The 7,725-nt window shown below is 36.5% G+C and overlaps 1 long non-coding RNA gene across 1 annotated transcript; it reads right to left on the minus strand.

The window, feature by feature from the left end:
• Positions 1-480: 480 nt before the first annotated feature.
• LOC135130453 (uncharacterized) lies at positions 481-1,387 on the minus strand. Its single transcript, XR_010280779.1, has 2 exons — positions 1,212-1,387; positions 481-1,154 (listed from the first exon to the last, which is right to left on the minus strand). It is a non-coding gene; the product is annotated as an uncharacterized LOC135130453 (long non-coding RNA).
• Positions 1,388-7,725: the final 6,338 nt, after the last annotated feature.

Here is a 7,725-nt window from a genome sequence, read left to right on the forward strand (position 1 = left end):
CTGGCCCTAAATTATGTTATTCTTTATTTTTGTACTGAGTAACTACAAAAAAAAAATTAAATGTTAAAATTATCCAAACAAATTTAACACATTTTTTGGAAAACAAAGGAACTTTAGTTATCCCTTTTATTAAAATAAAACAAATTTTTAAGGTAGTCAGAGAAATAGAAAAAAAACACACTGTCTGTCGCATTTATAAACCGGTTTTAGCAAAGCCGCACAGTCGGCCGACTAGTCGGTTTTTACTGGCCGAACAATCGGCTAGTCGGTTAGTCGGCCAGACCTACAGTCGGTACATCCCTAATAATAATATATAACTGAGAGATCACGGAAAATTAATGTCTAAGGTTTTCATTTTATGTTTGTGTCCATTTCCTCGCAAATAAAATATACCACTGCCAGAATACTATATAAAAAAATAAATCAGTTTGATAGATGATGCGAAATACGTGACGTAGTAAATAAAGATACCGCTAGAAATAAAATAAAAGTCGTTTATTAAAAAAAGAAAACAAATTTATCATTGTCGGAGGCCATATGACTTCTACTCTCATACATTTCGATTATAAATCAATCAGTTCATGAATAAATGTAATTAAACACATAGGTATGCCTCTTCATTAAACAAGGAGGGTGGTTCTTGTCATGAGAACATGACTACACAGTTTCAAGTTTCACAATTTTACAGTTTCACGGACAATACCAAAAATGGGAATGGTAATAATGATTAAATAATTGGTTTTGCTTTGATGAAAGTGCTGTATTGCACTAAACTATGTTATTGCAGAATATGCTTCCTGTGTAATGTTAAAATGCACAGTGTCAGAATGTAACATAAATTGTAAACTTCTCCAGTTGATGGTAACTTGGACGTAGCGTTATTATGGTCGTGTAAACGTAACAAATAGAGGGGCGACACTAAAATCACTGTTCATTTCCGATAAGCTGAACAATTTAAGAAAGATGAAATGTAGGACACTCACACTTAAACTGAAGCGAAACTAATCCATCAGCTTCTCCAGCCCATGTTGTAAATTTTTATAACATATAAGCAGCAGCTGTTAGTAGGGTCAGTCGTTGATCTGTAGTGACTGGCAATTACTCGAAGCCTATTTCTCCTTCATCTTAGCACTTGTGGATCTATGACGGTTCTTCTGCAAGATGGCGGTATTTATCAAATGGTATCTTATCTACTTTTGTAAAGTCAATACATCACTTTTACAACAAACATTTTTCTAAATAAAAATTGCGCTTTATTATTATAATCCCTCAACAGGCTGAAAGCCCAATTACTGAGGGATAAAACTGGAAAATGAAGGCAAACACAACTAAGTAAACATATAGTTAGACCACAGTATAGATATCAATCAGTAGAGACAACTCGCTATTTTTACTGACCCGTTTTCATGGGTGGTCGTTTGTCTTGTGATCGTATGAGGGCGCGCAACGCAAGGTACTTCTCTTTCTTATACATTGGTACATTGAACTGCGGTACTTTGTTTGTCTAGTGACTTTAATGTGAAATATTTGAAATTTGGCAGTTTAGTTGTATTGGTTTTGATGATTTAAGACTGATCTTCCGGTGTAATTATTGCAGTTAAGTATAATTTTCACAGACACATTATTTTAAAAAGCGTTGTTCACTTTTTCATAGGACCAGTGTTTACTGTTTAATTTTTTTTGTAAAAACATTAAATGTACATATATTAGCGTTTTCTAATAACGTTGAATTTTACAACCATTTACAGCCATCATGAAAAAGAAATTAATGAAACGTAAAATCGTTATCAGAGAAGCCGGCCACATCTAAATTTCAACACGGCATCTCTGTTATACGGCGCTTAATTAATTTATTATAATAGACTGTATGGTTTCTAAGATCAACTAGTTACAAAATGTTATTGTTATTACACTATTTTTAAGTCTTTTCCAAAAATTCATTTGCACAAAGTGTAGTAAATTGTGTACACGAATCAATTTTAAAATGAAGCGTTTGTGATCCTTTTTAAATTGGGTGGCGACATCTAGAAATATTTTGGGCAACGACCACCGATGACGGCTTAAAATTCGGGTCAGAAAGATCAAAGGCGCCGACACGAGTTGTCTCTACTGATTGATCTCTATACTGTGGTTAGATTACACACTGAAAAACTGCTTAATTTTTGCCGGCGAACTATTAAATATATCAATTTCAGATTTCACCTGGCTATAGTTTTGAAGCATTTGATAAACCGGGGACGATTTCGATATGTTTGTTGTTGGGACAGGCATATGCAATAACAAAGAATATGATCTTAAACCAGGTTTTAACACACGCAGCTTTAGAATCACAAGAAGATCTTCTCATTTGATATGATAGTTTAAAATATGTATTATGCAACATTAATATAGAAGCTGCTGTTCGTCGAGAGACGAAATTTTGTTAATTAAATCTACGTAACAGTAGATAGGTAATTTGAAAGTCCTCTTATAGGGTAAACACCATTGCAGATGTAAGACAAAAATTTTAGGAATCGACGCTGGGTTTTTGCCAGCAGAGAAATGTAGGTTATGATACCAAAAGAACCCTTAAAACATCAAGATCTTTAAATTCCGCCACGTTGCGAACAACAAAGCGTAATGATTTATGCGCCGAGGTCGAGATAATCTCATAGTATTTATTGAAACTTAATTTAGCATCATATGTACCTAATATGTAACACCCAAGTCACATACATAATCAGGACGTTGCAGGACTGTTTGATCCAGGACGTAATTGTGTACAGCATTTGACAGTTTAATCGAATATGAATTTACGACGCATTTGTCAGGATTTAATAGCAAATTATTTTTTTCTGACCATAGCAACACACGATTCAGTTGTTTTGAAGACGAACAGAATCCAAAGAGGATTGTATGCGAAAAAAGATTTTCAAATCATCTGCATAAAGTAAGAAAGTAACATCCAGAACATCGACAATATCATTGATATACATTATAAACAACAATGGTCCCAATACCGAGCCCTGCGGTACACCAGATGTCTGTGGAAACTGACGTGAGGAGCAACTATTACAAAATGCCTACTGATATCTCTTGCTCAGTTAAGATTTAAAGACATTTAGCAAACCGTCGGAAAAACCAAAACTCTCCAGTTTTTGCAATAGAATACGATGGTCAATACGATCAAAAGCCTTAAAAAAATATAAATAATTGCAATCAATTTGGAGATGGTTGTCAAGCATCTCAAAGATATATTGCGTCTTAATCATCAGATTCGTGACAGTCGACTTTCCTTTAATGAAACCATGCTGCACCGGTGCCAAGAACTGCGAAACATGGGAAAAGATGCAAGCACGCATTACAAGTTCAAACACTTTAGCAAAGTTGTCGATCAAAGCAATTGGCCTGTAATTGTAATCACTGATATCCGCAGTGCTTTCTTTTTTATGAATAGGCAAAATCCTAGTTAACTTCCATTTGTCCGGAAATTTTCAATTACCCAAAATCAAGTTGAATATGACTATTAAGTGGAGTAGCTAAAATTATGCCATAGTCTTTCACAAAGAATGAAGGAATCTCATCGGGTCCAACGGTTGACGTCGGCTTTAGTTTCCTGATGGTTGTAAGCTCTTCAGACTCGTTAATTTTTCTAATATCTAATATATTTTTATTTAAAGCACTCACAAGATCACTATCAACGGACGTATTTGATGAGATGCTCCTAACAAGATGAAATGATTTGGCAAAAAAAATGTTCAAACGCATCAGCACTGTCTTGAGGCTTCGAAAGTTCATTATCATGGCATAGCTGGAATACATGCATGATTCGATTTATTTTTAATAAACGTCCAACACTTTTTTGGGTCTCTCTTAATATCAGAAGTGATGTTTTGCAAATATTCTTGGTAGGAATTCCGAATCAAGAGTTTTATAGTAGCAGGGTATATATTAGTGTTATTTATTATATTAAGTGTGATTTTGGCGACGTGTGTACCCTTATTTGCATGTACCACCTGAGCTGTATTGCACACTGTAAAAAATAAAAATTTTAACAATAGATGCCCCATGCAAATGTGGCAACAAAGTTCCTTGACAAAAATTACAAGCTTATTATACTTTTTGAAATACAATGTGTCAGATTATGAAACTATAAATGAAAACAAGTCAGAATAATCATTCAGATTTTCAATTTTCATCACCATTTTACAATAAAATAAGTTTAAACATACGTACAGAGATTTGGCAACACCGATTTGACTAACCGCAGAAGTTCCAATTTTTGTAACCATGACAGGACAATAAAAGTATAACAATGATGTTGATTATTGTTTTTATTGCAACGAAAACCCATTTTATTTTATTCAAACTCTAACAACAAAAATTAAACGTATACAATATTTTATAAGGACAACTATAATTAAAATCGGAAAAAATGTAAAAAATAATACGGAACAACACGCATTTATAAATGCTCAAAGTAAATGTTCAAATGTTGGCCACTGACATCTGAACATGCATTTGCACGTTTCGTAAGTCTTGATATTGTCCTGCACTCGCTGTAGCATCTGCGCAGTAATAGATTCCGCACTGGAGAAATTCTTGCCAGCAGTTCTTCACGATTTGCTGGTACTATATTGCACAAACCAAGTTTTTAAAATGGTCCCAAAGAAAAGGTGAAGGAAGAGGCCATAGTGTTGATCCACCTTGACCAGTCTACCTTCCTGGGAAACTATTATTTAACAAGTCTATAACAGGTCTTGCATGCTCCATGGGCTCCATCTTGCTGCAACCATATATCCCGAAACAATTGTAATGGCAAATTTTACAATATAATTGGAGTTTCTCCATTAAAAAATGTAAAATGTCCATCGACACGATTAGGCAAACTAGTTAATCCCAACAAATTGCTGCTTATTATTCCAGTCCAAACGTTAACGAAAATTTCCGTTGGTGATGGCTTTGGTGCATAACATGATTTTCTGTGGCCCAATTCTCCATTGAAAGTGCCCACAAAACGTGTCAGATAAAATTTTTAACCTCCTCGACTTTTTGTAGCAGCCAAATACGGTAATCAACCCTTTCCACATAGCCATCTTCTCCAACGCTTGTACTCGAGTATAGTGATAAGGATGATAATCCATGAAACATCATTTCAAAAGAGTTTTAGGACAATCATTGTTCACTTATGAGGAGTTGTGTACCCATGTGACGCTGATAGAGGCGTTCCCGTTACCAGTTCAAGCTGATGTGAGCCATATATCAATATTCATCAACTGGATCAATGGCAAAAGATTCAGAAATTACGCTAACATCTCTGAAAAAAGTGGTCCAGGCGCATGTGAATCATGTGATAAGTTGGCCAGATTCTCGTCCTATTTTCTGTAACTGGCACTATATGTATGTACTTTAGCAATCTTAGCATAAATCTGATATCTATATTCCTCTCTCTAATCCCTTCGATTTAAATTCCGTACCAATGACTATACAATTAGTTGGTCCGGCGTCCCACACGTCAGAAATAAACAATCTTCAACGGCATCCTCTACGAGCTTAGAGGTCGCACTACGTAATGTAACTAAGATCGGAAACTTACTCAATGTGTCTAAGAAGACTAACAAAAATATATGTCCGACACCACCTTCCACGGCTTTTACAGAAGCATTTCAGGATATCGTTAGTCCCGCAGAACACAATTGCGATGGTTTTAGATCGTGCACATATCTCGCAAGGACAGACGTACCGTATCACATCATCATGGGCCAAGAGTGTCTTGGTATCACTCGCATATGTAGGTCATCCAAATGTACAGTGGCTGAATAATGGTTTTCCGACAACAGCTTACGCCGTTCTGAGTTCAGCACAATTAACCCTTTCGCTACGAAGCTCGAATTAAAATTACTTGCCTCTAAAACGAGACATTTTTTTGGTTTTGAAAACGTACGGTCTTCGTTTCGAGGACTCCATTTTTCGTAAACATACGTCCTTCGTACACAGGATACAAAATTAAGATGAATCAAGAGAAATACAACCAAACATGTTTAGTCAACCAAGGTGGCATCACCAGTACAATAAATGTACTGGATATGTATATTGATGATATCAACTTGTTTAACTAAACGCATAGCCTTGTTGATATATTCAATTTAGTGTTATGGATTTATTTTACTTTAATATTTTAAGTCATCTACGCAGGTTTTAAAGTATAACTACTTGTATACTTTAATTAGAAAGCATTAACGTGCTAAACGAAACTAAAGTTGAGCTCACTATTTGAATTATACCACCTAGACGAAGACCGTAATTTTTCGTACAGAACAGAAAGCAGAATTCTAATTTATGCAGTCAGTGCCATCTGTGTACAACGGATTTAAAGAAAACGTACAGACCAAATGCGTACGGGCTTCGTCCTAAGTAAGAGATACAAGTGAAAAAATACGGTCTTCGTTCTAAAGCACACAAATTATTATTAGACCGTATACGTACGGTCTTCGTAGCGAAAGGGTTAATCCCCACTCTTCTCCGAACCCGTCTAGACCCGGAAACTTAAATAACCGACTGAATACAAAATCGAAATGTTGTAAACGCACTACCCATCACGCCAATTGCCCCGAAGGATTCTCTAGATTGTGTAGCCACACCAAGAAGTACAAGTCCGTTTTCACAGTAAATGACGTCCCGTCAAGGTAGGTACAGTCACAACTTCTCGATGGAGAACAAAATAGCCAGGCACTCCCTCTCAACTGCAAAATATGGCCGTTCAGATTGAGTCAAGTTTCGACAGATATACCTACGCAATCATTCGTTTTCGATCCGGGTACTGTTGACTTGAAACTGAGCCCAAGCCATATCCGCTACCATCCGTGTGCAGAGCAGATCAAAATAATTCGAACAGGACAAAATTGATACAGACATCAAATAGTTGATGATCGACCGCCAATTTACTTCTTGTTGTTCTCCAAAACGAAATCGAACGTGCTTACGCAACAAATGTGTCAATGGTGCAATTAACGAAGTAAAACTGGGAGTGAACCGTCGGTATCAAGACTGCATCTAACCAACTGTGCACCTCACTGAGCGTGTTGGCCTAGGAACACGCAGAAGAGTTTCGACTTGGCCGGGTCGAGTCTTAAGCTATCGGCACCCATCAAGTATTTCAAGTAATTCAGTTTTGGCCGACGACATTAGCATTCGTTCCGGCTCAAAGTAAGGCTCGCGAATGGAACATCTTTTCTAACACAGACACGAGACCTTCACTGGAGACAATTCTTCGTAGTATTGCCCTTCCGACCACAATTAAAACATATCGGATCTTCCTTCAGCTAAGGACAATTAGTGCGGAAGTGATCTGTTTTATTACACAGTCCCTGTTAAGTCTGATGATTATGAATTAGAACAGCGGACAGTCGTTTTATAAGTTTTATTAAACAATAATAAGCGAGTTCTAGAATAAGAATAGAATATGACTCTTAGGTCCAGAATAAGAATAGAATATGACCGTTAGGTCCACAGAGTGAATATAGAGTCTCAATGAGTTTCGAATGAAGAGTGAATGAATAATGTTACCCTGTGTTCCAAGGTGGTGGTGGCCCCGGCTCACACCCTTACGGGGAGAGAGGGGTGAAACAGGTTCCCGTCAGAGGCACTAACACAACCCCCCGCCTTGAAACAATTACATTGTTTTACCACTACCAAAATTATAGCATATTAGAATGAATATTATATTACATGGAATACACCTGAAAG

The sequence above is a fragment of the Zophobas morio genome, unplaced genomic scaffold (genome assembly GCF_036711695.1).
Source record: "Zophobas morio isolate AGI-343-1 ecotype UQ-CSIRO unplaced genomic scaffold, CSIRO_AGI_Zmor_V1 ptg000017l, whole genome shotgun sequence".
Lineage (NCBI taxonomy): Eukaryota > Metazoa > Arthropoda > Insecta > Coleoptera > Tenebrionidae > Zophobas > Zophobas morio.